This window comes from Calonectris borealis, chromosome 2 (assembly GCF_964195595.1).
Source record: "Calonectris borealis chromosome 2, bCalBor7.hap1.2, whole genome shotgun sequence".
In the NCBI taxonomy this organism is placed as follows: Eukaryota; Metazoa; Chordata; class Aves; order Procellariiformes; family Procellariidae; genus Calonectris; species Calonectris borealis.
Window position 1 is genome coordinate 93,047,894 of NC_134313.1, and position 21,201 is coordinate 93,069,094.

At 40.3% G+C, this 21,201-nt stretch overlaps 1 protein-coding gene across 1 annotated transcript in view; it reads left to right on the top strand.

Annotated features, from left to right (window-relative positions):
- The window catches only part of PHLPP1 (PH domain and leucine rich repeat protein phosphatase 1), a 144,188-nt gene that overhangs the window by 2,860 nt on the left and 120,127 nt on the right, over positions 1 to 21,201 (top strand). The gene's annotated exons all lie outside the window — the stretch shown is intronic.

Here is a 21,201-nt window from a genome sequence, read left to right on the forward strand (position 1 = left end):
AGATTCTTCTCTCGAGTGAATTCCGCTGAATGTCAAATAGAGGCGGTAATGGCGGGGTGGGAAGGAGAGCAGTATGCTAGATAAGTGCCCTGCTTTATTCAGGAGAGAATGTGGGAGTGGTGGCGAGTGGTCAGTTCAGCTTTTCTTCAGATTTCTTGGTCTGTCGTATAATGACCCTGGCATAACGAGTGCAGAAGTAGTGTTTGTTCAAGGGATTGACAGAAGTAGGTTAGAAATGTTGGGGTTAGAAAGGAGCTAAAATATTTTCTTGAGATGATGATGGTGGTCTGTGTGCTTCTCTGCTGTGCTGTTGAGGGTGGAAGTCAGCAGGTGATGCTGGAAGGGATGTTGCTTCCTTTATTTCCAGTCCCACCATTAAATGGGGATGCACAGACACGTTTTAAAATGGGACAACCGTGAGCCTCCTTTCCTAACAGCGTGTGTTCTAAAGAAAACACAATCAGAAAATGTAGCTAAGTCTTACACACAGTTAAGCCTGTTTGCATGTAGTTTTTATGCATCAAATGATTAATTCTATATGTTAAACGCGGGTGTTCCAACTGTTTTATTTCAGTATCTCAACTTGATTGCTGACGTAGCTCGTACGTTTTGGACTTCCTTGTACAAAACTACTAAATAGAAATGTATGTCTATAAGCATACACAGGATTAAATTAATGCAAATTTCTTACGCAAGTTCATATGCTAAGAAGTATGCCCCTCTACTTCAAAAGTGCAGTGTTTTTTGAAATCCTTATCTCTTTGAGGGGATCTGTGATCAACATCCAAAACACCTGTGATCAGGTGCTTGAAGCAGAATGGTTGCAGCATCTAATGTACCAGACCAGCCAAAAACAGCTAAGAAAATATTACTGACATGTAATCATACTGATTTTATGTAACTGTCTTGGCAAGTTATCTCTGCTTCCTTATTTTATATTCCCCCTCCCCTCCCCCGAAGATGAAAGGGAAGGAAGGAGAGACACTTAAAAAGAATACACATCAAATTAAACTGGAAAGGGGAGTGGTTTTTGACCCCAAAGTTAGGGTGTTTTGCTTAGGAGAAGTACCTTTTTTATAAATGATCCTCCAGGATCATACCCGAAGGAAAGCTTTAAAACAGTGATTTCCTGTTTGCCTGGGACTTCATTGGTTTAAGCAGCCTGGCTTGTCCCAATGGATAGAGAACCACTAGCATCTCTATCCCTGTAATTTCCTGCAAGCTGTCTCAGTAGGATTTGGCGATCCTGGTCTTGTACTGATGTAAAATGGCATAAACCTAGGCTGGATTTATTGCATCGCTTCTGAAAAGAATTCTTTCACCTAATCCCCTTGGAGTGGGGAGAGAAGAAGAGAACACAGTGGTGACTTTCGGGCTTTTTTATTTCTGGGGAGAGACAGCCTTAAGACTGGAAGATTACCATACTGAAACTTAACGTTCTAAATAAGAGAAGATGATACAGCCAGTGATTTTAGTGATTACTGTAGGTTGGTAATTTCTCTAGTTGCGGAATCTGGAAACTACGTATTTTTAAAAAAAATTACTAGGAGAACTGCAGAGAATCAGGGTTTTTTGCTATGACAAAACAGCTTGCTTAGTAAGTAGCAGTCCACAAACATTCTGTAAATGAAATACCTGTTCTTTTAATGCAGAATTCCAAGTTTAAAGGCCCCCAAAAGCAAAATGTGACACTAGGAAGGTAAAATTGCTTCCTGTACGTTGCCTTGGTCTGTTTCAAAATGTGGTTAGTACATCTTTATTTTGTTATCTCCTCTCCTTTTCTTACTTGGAGTGTGAGTGTGGTTGATTTCCTCAATCTCTTGACTCTGAGCATTAAAGATAACGCCGTTGCTAAAACAAAATCCCTTACAGCTTTAAGGGTCTGATCCTACTTCCTCTAACATCAATTGGAGCAGAACTGGGCATTAGTGACTGGTCATGCATGTCAACTTTTCTCTCTGTTAAAATCTATCTCAACAAAAGATAACTGTTCTCAAAGTTTGAAATACTTAATCTCTATTTCAGAGGATATGGTTAAATAGCTTTCCATTGAGATATTACATTACTGAGTTATGGAACTGTATAAGAATCCATAGTGCAATTACAGTCATGATATTGTCGCTGGGAGACCGATTAGGTCAGGCTTACTAAACTATTCCTAAAACCATAAGAGTGGCTGTGATCCAGAAGGCTTCTCGCAAACAAGTTAGAGTATTCCTTATTGCTGTGTAAAAATAATTTTTGTAAAACATGAGTTGTCCCAGTGGCCTTGACTTCTCTATAATTTGCCTGTGGAAGGAAAAATAGACTAATACACCAATCTCGTCATTTAAAAACTGCAAAACTGCTTATTTGTTTTGAGACTTTCGATCAAAAATAAGCTTGGAATCATATTAGTGCTGTGTTCTGGAGCATCTGCATGGCAAGGAGCATGAGTAACATGATCTTAGTTTTGAAGACTGGTTCGGTACAATGGATGTTTGAGGCTTTTTTGTTTTACTACTGAAAGGTGATGTTATTTGTGATTCTGGCAATTGGCCACCATTAAATTCTCTGCTCTTTGATGTGATATAGGGCTTCTGCACCTGCTCGTGTCGTCAAATATATCACTTTTCAGTAGATGATTGCCTATAGGCAGAATACTAAGAAACGCCAGATGTGATTAGGGGTGTTAATTTTGCAACTGGCTGTCAAATGTTATTTGGGAAGAGATGCTTTTTGCTCATGTGACCTTTTAGAAAGCTATGAGGAGAAACAAATCCAGCTTTGTCTTAAAGTTTATTACAAGAAATGTTGGTCTGTCCAGTATGAAGATAAGGGTGGGAAGATCCAGTGTCAGGATCAGTTGTAGTGATCTAAGCAATTGTTTGATTGTTTTTTTTTTTTTAGAAAAAGTACACTTGGTAGTTGGGGTCACACCAAGACTTCCAGCTATATGGATGGAAACATGGTTTTAGATGCTTACTTTAGGTGAAAACACCATAGGCCTGGCAATGCTGAGCTTTGTGGAATGTGACATGTATTGAATCACCAGCTGCTTGTTGTGCTACTTGGTGAATAACTCAGTTCAGCTATTTAATACATTGGTAAACTCAATTTAAGATGACTAAGTGCCGTTTAAGAGGGGAAAACATGCAAAGACAGACCTGCTTCTTAACTGAGGGTAGGAGAACAGCTGTGCGGTAAAGAGCGTCTGCCTTTGGAGCCCTGACTTAGTTCTGAAATCCAGTATCTTATTTAACGTGAAAGAAATTAATTCACATTAATGTGAATGGATGTTTTTTTACAGATGTGATTGGAAAGGAGAGGTCTCTGAACTTGTCTGAAACCGAAAGGAAAAACCACCTCTGCCTAGGGCTGCCATGATCTTGATTTTTTTCCTTCCTAATGTGACTTGGATGTACGTTCTTTTACCTTGTAATTGTTTATGTGTTGGCATCTCCTGCAAAGAGAAGTAATACCTAAAACTTGCCACTTTTATCTCATTTAAATTACATAGTGTGTTTAAATCCAAGCTTGGTCCTTGGCGGGACCAAAGAAATGACATTTCCAGTCCTGTTCTGCAGGAAGGCTTAAAATGGCTGTGGTGCCATGGGCTTGCTCCACCTGTCCACGTGCCTCGCCGCTTGCTTATCTCCTGGCGGTTGGAATGGGGTCTTTCTAAGGTAGGCGGCTCTGCGAGCTCGGGGGCTCTGAGGGCGCAGCGGCCTCTCCTCCGGTGCAGGAGGAGCCGTGCAGATAATGCTGGAATGCTGGTGAAACCGCAGCTGAGCTTTGGTATGTGACAGCTGCTAAGTACAATGGTTTTTGCAACTCTTAAATTATGTTGTACTCCTGGCTAGCATCCATAATTTAAGTACGTGTGAAGTATCAGCATGGGGGATTTTAGTGTGATGTACATAAGAGTTACTATATATACTAAATATGTAGTACCTAAATTGGTACATCCAGGAGCTGAACTTCCTCACTGCTGCAGCACGGAATGCAGCATTCTCCTTTTTTTTTTTCCCTTTTCTTTTCTCTTTATGTATTTTGATACTATCCCTCTTTCCATATCTCACCAGCTATTTCCTTAACATATTTTTTTTTGTTGTTTTTTAAAATGTGCATAAACATCCTCTTGATGATGAAACTGCTGATATACCTAAAAGCCTTTGTGCAATTAAAACATCCATCTGTTCTGTTAGGACACTGACAGACTGCTATGCATCTAAAGCACTATGTAGTTCTTAGGAAGATGCTACTTAATAGTACAAAAAAAGAAACATTCGTTTGAAACAGTGTTAGCAACCGGTATGTGCTTCTCAACTACCAAAAACTACTTTGTGGCTTTATAAAACAATATAAAGAGAGATTTCTTTGTTATCCAAGTGATCCTCTGGAAAAGAAGCAAGTATAAAACTCTATGTCTGAGAAGGTCAGTTTGAAAAGTATATGCATACAGAATTCCATGGAATAGAAGCTTAGAGAGAGAAATCCTACAGAGTGCTACTTGTTACACTCAGCTGTTTAATTGGGAGGGAATCTGTACCTGACATTCTTTCAGCTGTATTTTCCTCTGTGTTTAAGGGGTGGTCATTTTTAATTAACTGTTTAAGCTATTAGTATCTTGATTTCGGGAAAAAAAAAAAAGGAAACCAAAGACTGACTTTCTATCTGCCTTGGACAGTAGAAGCAAAGACACTTTTACTTAGTCTTCAGTGTTTCGTTATTTCGCTGCTTGTGGAATGTGGCATACTGGCATTTTAGATCAGATAAATCTGCGGGTGTGCTTGTTTTCAGCTTCCCTTGACTCAATTTTATTGGTCTAGTTTAGAACTTTTGCTCAAATGAGGATTTGCATTCTGTGAAGCCGTATGTCTGAAATAGCCCTGTAATAACTTTATTCTTTGACCCAGAGAACTGAATGTTGCGTTTACGTTTGAATTTTTTTTTGTGAGGTCTGTTTTTTTGGTGTGGATTCAAACGGGATAGACTTCGATGCTTGGAGTCAGTTGCAGTTTGTGTGGGGAAACTAACTCAAGTAAAAGGGTCGGGGTGGGGTGTACTAAAGTCTCTCTTGTTTTGTAAGGTTCACTATCTTGGCCGTGCGATTCCAGCTTATTTTTTCCTTCTCAAAGATATTTAAGAGAAGAGCAACCAACCTTTGTAAACAACCAACAAGTTTTAAACTCACTGAAAAATGAATGAGTCTTAACTCTTTCTAGATTTGGCTCCAAAACTGGAATTCTGAAACACTAAGCTTTTCACAAGATATTTAAGAAAATTCACAGGAAGACAGTGTCCTCATTTTAAAAATAATCAATAACCTCTTGCTTATGATAATCATCTGTGAGATTGGAAACCTAAGTTAAAATTCCAACTGCATGGTAATGACAGAGTTGTGTATAGATTGTTAAGCTTTACAAATTTTATGTCAGAAAGTTTCTGTGAAAATTCTAGATTTTCAGCTTCCTGCTGTGCTCAAAAGTGCCTTGTTTTATTCTTTGTGTAACTTTTGTCCTTCAAATAGCTTTTCTGGACAGTTGAGTTAGCTGCAGCATTACCTTTTTGGAGAGAATAATTTTTACATTTTTCACTATAAAATAACTGGTATTTGCTGTAGAATATTTTTTTTCCTATTAGGCTGGCATTTGTCCAGTGTGCTATCTTAACATAGATACCATTTTCCAAAAATAACTAGTGGCAAATTCTAATTGAACATTTTCCCACTGATTGCTGTTAAATACTGAAGCCATCTTAGATATTGGAGGATTTTAAACTTAAGCGTTTTTATTTATGGTATATTTTAATTGACTCTTAATTTACTTTTTGTCATATTTGTGCTATATGATAAAATGTTACATGCAAAGGATAGACATCACTTGCCTGTTGGAATGCAGCAGCTGTCCTAACAGCACGGAGGGACGTATGTGGGTTGTAAATGAATAACAGTATTGTGTCCCGCTGAAATTCTCTTCAGTATTTCAGGTAGGCAAAATTAATAGTAAAACCAGTTTTCTATGATGTCCGTGCTGGCACAGCCACTTTGGTGTCTGCTTTTTTTTCAAAAATATAAGCACTGGCAGTAATCGCCGTTTGGAGTCCTGTCTGTAAGTTACCACGGCTGTGGTCACCTCCTCCACACCCTCTGCCACCGTCACATAAAATCGTTTAGTTACGTCAGTTGATAGTCCAAATTCTTTCTGCCAGTTGCCACAATCAGGATTCCTCTTGCTTCCCTGGTTAGCTACCTAGCTAGTCCTGGCCCTTTGGGTCTGATGGCTGAGACTTCCTGCTCCTGTGGTTGTAGTTAAAATACGTGGAAGAATGGGAGTGTTGCAGAATCTCTTGGGGGGGTTTTGTGTCATCTCCTGTGTGTCCCCCCCCTTATTTAGCGGGCTAAAATTGTTCTTTGAAGAACATTGCATTTAAAAATGACAACTGTTAAATCGGGAAGAAAGACCTCCTGGAGTGAAAAGTCATTTAATTTCACAACATAGCATACTATTCTTTGAAGCTTTTTCTGTCGATGGGGAAGTAAAATTTCTTCCAGCTGGCTTTGACTTATTTGGAAGGATGCTGAAAATACTCATTGCCCAACTAACTGTGTTCCTCGATTTGACAGCTAAGAATAACTATTTACATATTGATGTAAAATACTGAGTTTCAGGGGATTTTTCTCTCCAATTTTATCTAGCTTAGTTCTCGGTGTAGAAGGAAAATGAAATTGTGTAAGTGGAAAAGATTTTTCAAGTTTAATTCCACATTTTTTGTGGGCCAGAGGTAAATTTGGCCCTTTACAGGGTATTAATTGTTCCCGGTGTTGTCCAATGGCAACGGGAATCTTCAAACCAACTTCACGAGGCTCTGAATTGTATTCATAATTCTCAAAACCCCATCATAGCCGCATGAGCCGGTTCCTCTCATCTGCAAGCACTCCAAGGGCTGTGCCAACTTATTTAAATAAAGACAAAACAACGGGCCTTGGTCCAAGGGGTAACGAGGAGCTGGAATGCCTTTGAAGTTCAGGACCCTAGGCTGTAGGTGCGATTTACATAAACCTCATTATGTAATCTGAATGCAGTTTCTCTTCCTGTTTGTTCGATTTATGAATCTTTGTGTCCAAAGAGAAAGAGATAGTAAGACCTGTAATTAAGATAAGTAGCAGGCCACTCCTTTTCTGAATGCGTGCTCTGGTGAGGAGAGAATTTTAGATGCAGCATTAAGGCTAGAACAAAACCTGTGATTCAGGCACCTTCAGTTGATGAGAATAATACCAACTCCTTTCCTTTGAAAAAGCTGCATGCTTCTTTAAACAATAACTATGCCTAGTTCAGCCTATTATTTGCTTTAAAATAAATGGTACAGAAAAGCTTAGAGTTCTTACTGGCAACGATTTTGCTTTTATGTAAGCCATAGATGGTCTTTATCTAAGCAGCTCTCTTCAGTTTTAAAGCTTCCTTGAAACTAGTAAGTTTCTAAGTGGACAATGATTTTTCTGATCAGAATTGCATACCGTGACGTTTTGTTGTTCTCAATCAAACACTTGCTTTTTCTTCCTGTCTGATCCTCGCTAACCTTTTCTTAAAGCAGAGAGTAAGTAGTAGCTCTGGGTTTGTAATAAGAGTCCTGCAAGCAGCAAAGCTAACTGCGTGTGCAGTCTACGTGCTCATGAGATGGTTGGTCAGATCTACCAGTGACTTCTTATCACCAGTTATTTTATGATTATTGACTCAGATTGTAGGTGATGGAGGAACGTATTTTTCCTTCTACCCTGTGTTACTTAGCGGGACAGACCAACCCCTAGGGGACAACAGTCTCCGTTAGCAATCATTCTATTTGTGAAACTTAATTATGTCTGAGACAACCTAATATTGCATGTCCCTATTGGCTTTCTGCATCTGCATATATTTGCTTTCATGCTATAAAGCTTGCCTGTTGGAATAAAAAAGTTAATGACAAAAACTGTTATGAATGAGGTGGTGGAACACCTGGAAGAAGGCTGGCATGTATAACGTACTCAAGTTAACAGGCTAGGAGCTCTTGGTTTCTTCTGGTACCAGTATTACGTGGCTACAAACATGAAGGCAAGATAGTTTGCAGGTTGCAAACGGGATGTTTCTCAAAGTGAAGTTAATCACATATGTGTGGGAGATGCAATTTAACATTTCAGAAATACCAACAGGAGCTTGTTGAAAGCTGTGTAATATGTAATTATACGAAAGGGATTTTTTTCCCATTTCAGTCCTAGAGTTGAGGATTTTTATGTACTGTCTTGGTAAAAGCGTGGAGCTTATAACATGGTTGTGTGAATTAAAATTTCAATGGTTAGAAGTAGACCTGAGTTTATATCCTTTCAGAGCAGATAGTTAACTTTTTTGTCTTGGGTGTCCTAGCTAATAAAAGAAAGGACTGGCTGAAAATGGGAATCTGAACTCTCTTTGAAGTGTCCGAGCTCTGTGAAGTGGCTGTGGATGTGTCTTATCTTTTTTTTTTTTTTGGTGGCATGAAAATCATGTCCCTTGTTTGTATCAACAGAAAGTAGAATCTGTAGTCTGTATATTCAAATAATAAATAAACCAAAGATTAATGTGATACGTTTCAGACTATTAAATACAGAAAGTGTTTCCGTTTCATAACTTCCAGAACAATGGTATCATCTGTATAAGTAGATTCATTCCCCTTAAGATTAGACTATAGCACTGAGAACTGCTTGGTTTGTCTCTCTTTAATCTTCTTAATAAATGACAACTTTAATTCCTGCTAATACGAGAAGAGTACATTAAATTATTTTACTTTATTTTGCTTTACAGATTCCATCTTGGAAGTGTCTCTTGTAAGAAAAATGTTTCGGAATGTTTCTTTTCTGAATCCATGTGATAGAAGATCCTAGTTTATTTTGCAACTTCCAGCTTTTTCCTTCATAATTGAAACCTAGAATGGAAATGTGTTAATCAGTATTGCTAAATATCGTAGTCCAAAGTTTAAGAGGCTTTGTGGCCTGCAGTGGACTAAGTTGTATTCCTTCTATCAGTGTCAGAATAAGTGTTGCTCTGGAGAAAATGGTCTACTAGAGCCTGGGGTATATATTATGTTTAATTTGCAACACTGGGTGGGGTGAGATCCTTTGTATAGTGCTCCACGGGAGTGTGAGCAGTTCCAGCACCTCTTGCTGCTTCAGTTTTGCATTAATAAGAGGTGTATTTTGAGTTCTTGGCAAATAACTGATATTACTCACACTGTGGAAACAGGAGAATGCAGATTTGTCACCTTAGTTGTGAACAGCACTGTCTTGAGACTGTCAGCAGATCACAAAGCATAGATCAACTGTAGATCCTTTTAGTCTAGAATATGCAGCTAAACTTTTTTCCTTTTTTCCCTCCTCCCTTTTTTTTCCCTCCTCCCTTTTTTTTCCCTCCTCCCTTTTTTTTCCCTCCTCCCTTTTTTTTCCCTCCTCCCTTTTTTTTCCCTCCTCCCTTTTTTTTCCCTCCTCCCTTTTTTTTCCCTCCTCCCTTTTTTTTCCCTCCTCCCTTTTTTTTCCCTCCTCCCTTTTTTTTCCCTCCTCCCTTTTTTTTCCCTCCTCCCTTTTTTTTCCCTCCTCCCTTTTTTTTCCCTCCTCCCTTTTTTTTCCCTCCTCCCTTTTTTTTCCCTCCTCCCTTTTTTTTCCCTCCTCCCTTTTTTTTCCCTCCTCCCTTTTTTTCCCTCCTCCCTTTTTTTCCCTCCTCCCTTTTTTTCCCTCCTCCCTTTTTTTTCCTCCTCCCTTTTTTTCCCCTCCTCCCTTTTTTTCCCCTCCTCCCTTTTTTTTTCCCCTCCTCCTTTTTTTTTCCCCTCCTCCCTTTTTTTTCCCTCCCCCCTTTTTTTTCCCCTCCTCCCCTTTTTTTTCCCCTCCTCCCCTTTTTTTTCCCCTCCTCCCCTTTTTTTTCCCCTCCTCCCCTTTTTTTTCCCCTCCTCCCCTTTTTTTTCCCCTCCTCCCCTTTTTTTTCCCCTCCTCCCCTTTTTTTTCCCCCTCCTCCCCTTTTTTTTCCCCTCCTCCCCTTTTTTTTCCCCTCCTCCCCTTTTTTTTCCCCTCCTCCCCTTTTTTTTCCCCTCCTCCCCTTTTTTTTCCCCTCCTCCCCTTTTTTTTCCCCCCCCTCCTCCCTCCCTATTTTTAAATCTTTTTTCCTACAGGAAGTTTTTGGGCATTCTTGACTGCATTTGCCAGCTCACCCATTTTGTACAGTTTTAGTCCTCTTCTTGAAGATTTTAGGGGTTTTCTCTGCAATGGCCATTTATCAGTATGACTCTGTGTGTGTTGTCGTCCCCCCCCCTCCATTTCTATAAGGCTATGTATGAAACAGTACCACTATGTTACTTGTGGAGAAGAGCATTCATTCTAGCATGGCTAACGCAGGGCTGCAAAAATAAATAAGCAAAATTCTCTCCAGAAAGTCACAGCACATAGGTACAACAAATTTTTCTGTCTGTGTATGTTAACAATGTAGGATCAGGCAATGATGTAGTCAAAAGAGATAAAAAGAGCAGAGCCTTAAAGGGGTTTAAAGTCTATTGTATCTTTATATTACAGAAACAAGCATGTGAAAAGTTTTTGGTTTGTTTTTTGGTTTTGCGTCACATGTATGTTCACCCAGTAGTGAATCTCCTGCAAATGTGGGATTTTAAGAGGCAAAGGTTGTGGCCTGCATAATGTTCTCAAAGTGCTTGTGTATAAGAAGAATTTGTAAACTGGTTATGAAAGGCTAATCTTGCATAGTAAAAATTATGGCAGGCAGTAGAAGAGTTCATGCTGTTGTAGCCTTTGAACCTAAAATTGGATGTACTGAATCTTTAACATTAGACTGACTTGTGAACAGTGGTATTACATGCGGCACATCCGTAAGGCTTATGCTTTTTAGGAATGTGTACAGCAAACATGGAGGAGATTCAGCATTTGCCACTGTTCTCTTGCTTGCTGTCACCAGCTAAGGAAGGCATGATCAACTGGTCGAGTTTAAAAAAAAAATGCAGTTAGCAATCATTGTCCGTTCTGAATTGTGAAGTAAGGCGCTGCTAAGGGATACGCTACAGGGCAAGTCTAATCTCTTCTTGTAGCCTGGAAAAAGGATGGATTCCTGGTAAGCAGGTTCTGGGAACTCGGTGTGCAGAGTTCTGTCCAGGAGTGGATTGCATATGTGTACTCGTCACTGGTAAATGCAAGAACAGCTGTAATTTTGATTGGGGCGCACTGTTCTTGTGCCTATATGTTGTCTTCATTCAGTGAGGTTCTTAACCATATCGCACTTAAAGAATTGGTGAATTGCCTTTCCAGATGTGGTATTGTTACTTCAAGTTTGTTCGGATGCTGTGCATATTGGCAAGCCTTAATCAGAGATGTTATTTGACACTCTTCAATAGGTCCTTTGGCCATTGTGCCTCGGCGCTCTATGGGTTTTTGGTGGCACTGGCTTTTTTCACATTCTGGTTTCACTTTTGCTCGGCTCTTTATTGCTCATATCCACTAATTTTTCTAAACGTGTAGGGCATGTACTCGGTTGAAAATCCTTTGAGCCTTTCTCCGTAGACATGGCTATACTGTTTTGCAGCAAAATGTGTAGTTGTTCAAAGATAGTCAGAGTCTTAATGTTTAACCTTCATACCTAATGTAGATGCTGTCCATACCAAAACAAATGCTGTGGCATAAAGTTAATACCCACTAACCTTTTCATAGCAGAAATATCTGAATATAGCAGTGTCTTCATAGCAAGGAAATAGCGCGACATCCTTATTTCCCTAATGAAAGATTAGGCAAACCTTGTCTTATCATTTATACAGAAACATCCCATTTTGCCTTTTGGGATTCTCTTGAGCATTTGCTTCTCTGCACCGGAGTTACTGTTGTCCTTTTGGCAACTCATGCTTAGGAGAATATACCCCCGTGGGACTGTCTGCAGGCAGGCATGCCTGGTTCCTTTGCTTTGAATGTGAATATTTGTTTGCTTCCCTTCTTGTTAGCGAAAAGCATGGCAGTAGCTTGTCATAAGTTTCATTAAGCCATGTCAGCATGGCCACTAATCTGAGCATTTCGCTGTGATTTGAGTTGATGGAGGGCTGTCACCTGTCTGGCAAGGCACAAGGGGGAGGTGCTGGTATCAGTAGAGGTGTCGTGTGTAACAGGCTGAGTTCCCAAATCGTAGCTGAACTGTAAAAATGAGTACGCTGCGCTGTGGGTTACTTTAGTCTTTCCCACTATGTGCTGTTCTCAGCCTATCCGTTTTGTTGCACGTATGTGAGGCTGTTGAGAGATTTGGCGAGCAGCAGAGTTCTCAGTAAGAGGAAGCTGCCTTGGTTTTGTTTCCTAATGATCTGCAAGGCAAATTGCTGAGTGCATTCGTTCCTTGCTAGTTATAAAGGGAGGGAAGATCGCACATGATTGGAAAAAAGTAGAGGTTTTGTCATCTCATTGTTTGCTAGCTGTAGTTACTCTTATTAATGCGTGCGCTTTAATTTTTACTGAAGGCGGTTGAAGTGAAATGAGGATTTGAATGCTGACATGTGAGTGCATTTAGTCAGGGGTTGAAGGTACGGTGGTAAATACAGTTGTAGCGTGCTTGCAAGTGTCACGAGTTTCCCGGTGAACGAAGAGCAAAGGTAAAAAACCTGAGGTGATGAAGAAGCATGGTTTGTCTGCAGGCTAGCTGGTGAAGACTCTTGCCTGCAGGTAGAGCAGTGCCCCACCACCGCCGCCAGCTCTGCCGGGCGCTGGCAGAAGCGTGGTGGTGACATCACCCCGAGGAGAGGGAGGAGGTTAGGCAGAGGCACTGGGGCTGCTTGTTCCGCACAGGCACTCGGGAAAGGGTTTCTTTCGTATGCTGTCTAATAGATTCAGCCTTTTATTTTATAATATAATTAAATAACCAGGCCTTTGTGAGGCTCCTGAATTCCTTTAATTTAGCGGCAGCACAGAAGCTGAATTCAGAGCATTCATGGGCCTGTACTATCTCCCTGACTACTTGCCAGGTCTATTCATGCTGTTCTGAGTGCAGGAAGTTCTCACATTCATTCAGGGTTGGGGGGGTGGCGGTGGGAGGCGTTGTGTGGTTGGCTTTTTTTTTTTTTTTTTTTTAAGAAAGGGAAATGGTTATAAGGAAAATTCTTCAGCGATTCCCTGGGACCAATTTACCAACTGTTAATCTGTGAGTAAATAATGGGAACAGTTTATACACTTGGCAGCTCTTGAGAAAGAGCAAAGAATCATGAGAAGTTCACAGTCCACAGCCCCAAGATAGCTGAATACTTTGGTATGTTAGGATTTGTCTGAACAGGGATAGACCAGTACTTTTTTGTCGGCACATGTAATCTTATATATTCTGAAGTACTGAGTTTGATGAGGAAAACTTCACTCTGGCATGTGGTAGCTGGCTGCTTATACTTAACTTGCTCTGGTTAAAGAATTCTTTCTGTACTTGAGTTTTAATGCTCTAGCCAATATGTTCATAGTCTTCTACAGACTGTTACTAATGCCCTCTCAAGGAGGGGATGAGGAAGTGTATTTGCTGCCCAGTGAGGGGGAAGCTGGTAGCAGTGGCTTTCCTTTGGTTCAAGGGAAGGGAAGGATAAGGGAGGACAAGAAGGTGAGACAAAACTGAGAAAGCAATGACTAAATCAAAGCGTGTAGACAGGAAGTACAAAATGCTTTGCAGACTTAAGCATTCATTTCACTTCCCAGGAACTGTCCCACACCTCTAATCTGTGGTATCTAATCTTTATAACTAGATACCACAGTGGTAGACATAATTGACATGTGTAAAATGCCTAGGAGAAAGGAAAGTGACTTCTCAGTGTGGGTTTTCTGCTGATAGAACTGATGTGTTGTGGGAAGTGCGTAGCTAGCTAGGGTGAGTATAGCAGGTATTTGACAATTTGTGTTTTCACCAAAACAAACAGAATTGGGGTAGTACAGACTCTTCTGCAGAGTTGGTATTCGCTTGTGAACTTCTCTGTCTGGATCCTCTGTTGCAAAATGGAAAGAGAAATGCTTGACAGAAGAATGGGTATACAATATTTGGTAACTGTGAATAAGCAAGAAAGTCCATAGCTGAAAACCTTTTTGTGTAGACAGGGTGAGCTATATCTAACGTGTTCCATCTGGAAACTGAATTGGAGGTGGGGAACCCAAAGTTCGTCTCTCTGGCTCATAGGGTATGTTGAAGTACATGTTTTTATGCTGGGGTATAAAACTTGCAAGCCAATGTACCCTTACAAGTAATGTTTTAAACTTAAATTACTTTAAGGCTAAGTAATCATCTTGATAAGATTCTGCCTTTATTGGGATCCTGGCGTGCGTGGGACTTAATGATTCCCGTACTATGAGACTTAATTTGTTACTGTGATGATGTCCTACAACTTCCTGTTCTGAAAACTGAAATGGGTTTTTGAGTTGCATTCCATTCCTTTGTAATTTCTATACAGAAAAGCATTGCTCTTATACTCCGACAGTGAGTATTTGGGCTCTTCTTACCCTTTTCTCTTTCCATCCTCTAGCTTACAAGTTTTAGAGATCAGTCTGAATTCCTCTTCATAAGATTAAAAGTGTTGTGAATGAAGTAGTTTTCTTAAGGTGCCGTAGTTTCTGGAATCGCAGTCTGTTAAGAACATTTATGTACGGATTATGGCACATTTTACCACACGTGCAACTGTGAAAGTAATGCCAAATGTCTGGATTGTTTGGGCAAAAAAAAAAGGAAATGAGTGTAAAATTAGAGGATAGCCTCTTCATATTGCTCGTTTTTTTCTTTAGAACTATGAGTTTTGATTGCTGTTTTGTATTACAAGTAATGGTGCTGAATATCTATATCAGCTTTTTCCTTTTAAAACAGTTTACCGTTTCAAGCTATAAAAGTACTGTGACGGCTTTGCTTTTCATAGATTTATATTAAAAACCTTCTGCTTGCCTATATGTATAAAATTATATATTATATACAAGTTTTTAATCTCTTCAGAGTTTAGAAGGTCATTACTTAAACTTATTTTGTGAACCCAATTTCATAACAAGACTAAAAAATGTATGGAAGCACACATTTGCTTCAGGGTTGGCTTTCTGGTGTTTTTTTAACAGCTTGTGAAAGTCTTTAGCAAAACGAAGATAAATAGCATCAGCTATTCCACGCGTTCTTGAGTAGTGGAGGAGGGGGGTATGTCAGTTGAGGGAAGGTTTACAAGTTAAAACTCCTGTTGCCAGGCAGCCCAAGAAGTGAGTTGGCATCACTTGGAAATGAGAGCAAATTGTGGGTTGATGTTGGAGCAGAGTGGACAATAGTGAAAATGAAGAGAAACTTGACTGTTTTTAAATTAGCTTGTTTCTGCTTCCAGAATACAAAATATTAAAGAGAAGGTAACTATCTTTGAAAGTCTTAACTGTATTGTGAGGAAGAAGAGAGCTGGGCTGCACGGGAAGTGTAATTCCGTTCCCTTTTTTATTATTCTAGCGTGTTATGGCGAGTTAATGACTGCTGTTACAAAATGGGGCGTTCGAACACTGGTAATTATACTATTGCTCCTCCTAGCTGTAAGAGTTGTGAGTAGATGAATGCTCAAGAGTCACCCTTTCTCCTGTAATGCCACGACTTTTTGTTTCGCTTCTGGCTTATATAAGCGAGTTGAGCATTTCCCACAGGATGCTTCGTGGAAGATACTGCCACCTCTAAGTACCAGTCTCCATAGGATTGTGTTGTTCCCTCTGCCTTTCTAAGCTGGTGTTAGGGACCCATCACACGGGTAAACTAGCAGTCAAAGACTTACTGTGTGGATAAGCTTTACACATAAAAATGTCTTGGTTTTTAATGAAAGCCACTTCTTACTTGTCTCCTTTCCCCACCACCAGTGGTGTAGGATTTGCTCTGTTGAAACATATGCCTTGGTAAGATTAAACTTGTCAGTATGCGTGTGTTTAGCAGAATGTTGTAAGATAGTAATTAATGCTGTAGCCATCATGTGAATGGAAAATATTTCTGCAAACGTGTCTATATATCTAGATACTTAAGAGGATAAAATTAGGCTTTGGAATTTCCCTCTGGTTCTGTTTAACTTAGTCAGCTCTTAGAAACGCTTTTATTATGGTGATAATGGTTATCTGCCATTGTTTTAATGTCAAAGTTGCATGGTCCTTTGCAAGAGCGTAATGTGCAAAGCAGTAGCAGTTGGTGCAAATCAGGACAGTCAGACGGAGGTTATATTGTTATGTTCTGTCACCTGGCAAGTTTCTGTCATTTCTTCAGTTTCCTTGTGAGTTTAAAAACTGTTGTGGTTGTTGTGTAGCACCTTTCTTGAAAATGTTTTAATATTTCTACCTCAAACCTTGAAAGTTGGAAAGTACAGTATTACAGGCATATATTCATTCACTGGTCTTCAGTGTTTGTATTTTATGAGTATAAAAGACACTGATTTAGCTGGGACTCTTAACTTCTCCTAGGATTCTTGTGTCCATACAGGATAAAACTTAACTGTATAATCTTACTGATACAACAGTGCTGTTTTCTTCTTTTCGTCTACATATTTTTGTGGGAAAAAACTGCGTAGGCAACTCTAGTGGATGTACCATGTCGCCTGCTTTTTTTTTTTTTTTTCTCCCAAATTATGTTTAACTTTTGCTTAAGTAACTTGAGATGAGAAATTATTTAGGAAGGCTTTGGGCTAGATGACAAAAATTTGTGGTGCCTAGTCCTTTCCCCTCCATATTGCTGAAGATTGTGAGCAACATTGTTTTAGCACATTTCTTCCATAGTTCTGAACTTAAAACTGGGGGGGGGGGGGGGGGGGGGGAAATGGTGAATTGCTTTTTCTCTCTTCCCTTTCATTTCGTTATTTCATCTCTAGCTGTAAGCATTCCTCAAAATAAAAAAGAGGTAATGCTGTCTTCTTCAGCAATTGAATAGTAGAAGAAAAAATGAGGTGACAAGGTAGTGTTTTTCGATGGGTGCCTATGAAAGAGGAAACATGATCGTTTGACAGAGCAGTGGCAGTCGCAAGCAAGGTAGATTATAGATGGCGTTGGTAAAGCATGAGTGCAATGAGAGAATAGTCTCTCTAGGCTATACACGCTGTTCAACTTTGCTGCGAATACAAGCACTGAAATCCTTTGTCGCAGGAGTGCTTGAGTGCAAAGTTCATTCTGTACTGAAGCTTTTCACCCAGCGTATCTATGATGTGTCTTTCTCATTTAGTACCAGGATTCCTGCAAGTCACAGGAGCACTAACAGAAATCTAACTTCCTCTCTGCACATAAGAAGGAGGAAAACATGTAGGAGAAGCATGTTAGTCCTCAGCAGACTTGCCCTTTGCAAGCAGTATTTGCTTGGTGGGGTCCTTGCGAGATGTTCGGTGCGGCCGCCTGTTGCGTCTCTGCTCCTGTTGCCCCCGAGTGCTCCCCAGGCTTCTCCTGGCTGGGCTTTTCTGTAGCGCGTTCGGAAACCTCTGGGCTCGCCTCCTTCTGTTGGGAGTTCCGTCTTGGAAATTGGGGGAGCAAACGCTTGTGAGGTGGAGGTTTTTCTTCCCTTTTTGTCTCCCCTCTCACTGTGGTATGACTCTGACATGACGGGAAGTCACAAGAGCAGCAGCCTTTTGGTTTCTGCAGTGTGCGGGTGGGCAGTGCTGCCAGCAGCAGCATTCACCTGTCTTCCGAGGAAACCTTCCAACAAATTGGCTGGCCACTGTGCTGTGCTGCCGCAGGGTTGTCTAAAGCAGGCAAGCCTTCTTCCATTTTAACTGACGTCTGTCCAGAGCTGCGTTCGGGTTGTGAGTATTAACACAGATCTTTGTGGCCCTGGTGTTGGAACTTGGAATAGTTTGCGTTAGCAATAGCAAGTTGCTAGGCTAAATCATCTAAAACTTCAGTGGCCGCAAATCTCTTGTTTTAATAAAACCTCCTGTTAACTTCTCATCCGGTGTGCGATTAGTTGCAAGAAATCATTGGAGTGTTTTCCAGAGTCTTAATTTTCTGAGGAATCAAGTTGTTGCTTGAAGGACTCGGCCTTCCTTTCATTTCACTTCTGCCTGAAAGAAAAATTAGATTTGGGAACTTAAAGATTCTAAATGTAAAATTTAGAAGAAAAAATGGAGGAGGTAGGAGGGGTTTGAAAGGCAGAAATTACTTCAGGACCCTAATAAAACGGAAAGAAAATAAGTGTTCTTTTAACATCTTTAAACTTTATTTTTGCCTAGCTTCATAACAGGCTAGGTAAACACTAGTGATCAAGTATGTTATTCTAATTTTTGTACACTTTAAACCTTAATCAGGCTTCAGAGCGTTGCTTTCAAGCTCAGAGGCAATTATCTAGATTACTGAGATTAAATATTTGTGATTGTTGGAGTTTTACCACAGCTTTTTTTGGCTGCCTGTACTTTCTACTGCAGAAATAAAAAATGCAGTCATAGGCAAGGGCATTGCCGTTGTGGTGGTTTTAGGGGCAGACAAGGGGGGGATGCAGAGAGCAAATACCGAATTTCCTGGGAGGGGGGAGGCAGTGCAGGCTGCTCCGCCATCCCGATTGCCTTATTGACTGTTAAAAATTATATATTTTTAATTAAATAGAAGAACAGGTCATCCTTTTTTTAATAATGCAGCTTGGTTTACAGCAGGGGAAGGGTTCCTGACTGTTTTGTTTTTTAATTGTTTCTGAAGGGATCTTATGTGCTGTCCTGAACTGCTGCTCTTGGAGGCCCTGGGGAGTCTGTCGCTGTTTGCACAGCTTCAAGGAAATCTGACCCTTGAGTGCCAAAGGGCTGGTCTGAGCTGAATGAGAACGAAATCTGTTTCCTTTCAAGGGATTTCTGTGCTGAAGACAGTGGTCTGTTCCATTTCTTCTAGAAAACTTCTTGAAGCGGCCGCTTTCCTAAGGCCTGGGTTTAGGTGGGGCTTTTTGCTCAATTCTTCTGGATATCCGTTAAAAGGAGAACACGCTGTCTTGTGCTTGCTAGGCTGCTGGGCATGGTTAAGTAAAACGTATGTGATCTGTGACTTGAAGAGTCTTGTTACTGTTTGTTTTTTCTTTCAGCCCGTAGAAATACACAGGAATGGGATAAGCCTTCTGAAAGAGGGATCTTGCTTTGTCTGAGTGGGTGTACATGGCGATGCTGGCTTCGTTTTTACTGGGGTGGTAACAATTCTGTGCTCTGTTAGCATAGTCTTTTTTTCCTCCTCGCTGTGGACTAATATGCAGTATTTTTTTCCCAAGCTTGGCTGATCTTTATAATGGATGATTCCAGAATTTTGTATCAAGGAATCTTTTTTTTTTTTTCTTTTCTTTATTCCTTATCTTTGGTTGCAGTAACAAGACCTTGCTTTGGAATCGTCTAGAAGTGGTGCCTGTTGTTGAGCTCGGTGCAGTTGATCTTACATGTTTGCATGAGCCTGACGACGCTCACTGGAGCACGCCACTTGTAGGATTGCCTTCCACAGGCAAGTTCTTCCATCCTAATGTCTGTAAGACATTGAGTCTGAAAGGCGTGTTTTGGGGGGTCAGACATGTAGTGTTCAGCAGGCAGTGCTGCTCATCATCTCCTTTTTACAGTGTTGGTACTTGGGGGCTACAGAGAGGTCTTAAAATAAGGTATTTTGTCAGTACATTTACCTGCACCTGTGGACATCTTCTGCATAGCTGAACAAGGAGTAGTGGTGTCTAACTATGCCCTCTTGTGCCTATGCATTTTGTTATTAAAAAGGTTCTTTATAATGGGGACTGCAAAATCAGATGGTACTGGTGTGACATTGTTTTTAAAATATCTTAAAAGTCTTATTTTTGAACTATCTTGAGTGAGGAGTTTGCCTCTATCTCTAGCAGTTGTTGAATTCTCACAGGCTTCTAACTTAAGCCTTCTTAAAAATAAACGTGTAAATATTTACATGATACCTTTTCTCAGTGAGTGTCCTCCTACGTCTCCTGCTGCATACCATCCAATCCACATATTACAGGCTATAGTTAGTAATATATTGAACCTGTGCAGTTACTCTATATTAAGTATGATAGTGATGTGATTTTAGGACTAATAAATCAAAAACTTTAAACTCCAGGCTCCTTCACCTTTGTTAATTTTAATGTCTGGGTGCTGAAAAAAGACAGGTTGCATGCAGTTCAGTGACTAGCTCTTATAGGGATACAAAGGGACAAAGCCAGAACACAAAATTCATAGTCTTTGCTTCTGGAAGTTTGAGGCCCTTCTGTCAGCTAGGCTTTTTTTGTATAGGAATCATAAAATGTGTATAGAGGCTGCACGTATAAAACTTCCTTTCTAAAACAAAGAGAAATGCATCAGTATGATGGGTAAAAGGAACTTGTCTTCCGATTAAGAAACTCATCAAGGAGAAAGTTGATCTTCTCTTTCCTTCTCCTTCCAGGTGCTGGGTTGTCCCCTTGCACAGAAGGTGCGCTAGTTCTGTGATTAGTGTTTTGAAATATGTTTAACTCTGCAGAAGGTTTTCTTACTATAGAGTATTGCGTGATGTGTTACAGCTAAAGAAAACATTTTCAAAATTCTTAAATGACAATTAAAAATGAACTAATGGTGTGGAGGAATTTGAAATAGACGACTGCACTTCCAAACACAAAAATTGAAGGTTAAGCCTGGATGCCCTAACTTGCATAACTTTTAAAGACTTAAGCTCCAGGCATAAACAAAACAATCCATCCTGCTCTTCTCCAAAGTAGCACTTGGTGCAGATTAGAGAATTGCTTTAGGGTAATTTACGCAGTAGTGGTAGTATTATGTTGACGTATCTACTGGCATCCTCTGGATCCAGAGGTCAGTGGAAAAGACTCAAAGGTAAGAGAAATTGGTGTGATATTAGGGGGTTGATTAACCATTTTGCAGTGCTGCTGGTGCTTGATTTTTTTTCACTCTTTTTTTCTCCACTGTGCAGATGGCCAAAATGTTTGGAGGAAGTCCTTTTGCTTTGTGGTGTGTGTTTGTTTTTCCTGGGAGACCCTTTGAGGAAAAAGGTTCTTCTGGCCTGCCTTGCTGAAAAAGAAAGCAGAGCACCAGATAGAAAGTTGTTCTGCAGGAAGAAGCGTCATCTCTGTTAGATCTTTTGGGGTTCCGTATTTCAGCGAGGTATCTGGGTGGTATTTGTGGCATGGGTTTTTTTTCTGGGAGGGATTAAAAGAGCCTTATTTGCATCAGTAGTACCTTGCTGAGGTTTATCTAAAATTCATCAGCTCGTGTAAGTTGACTGGTTACAAAGTAGTTTTGCTG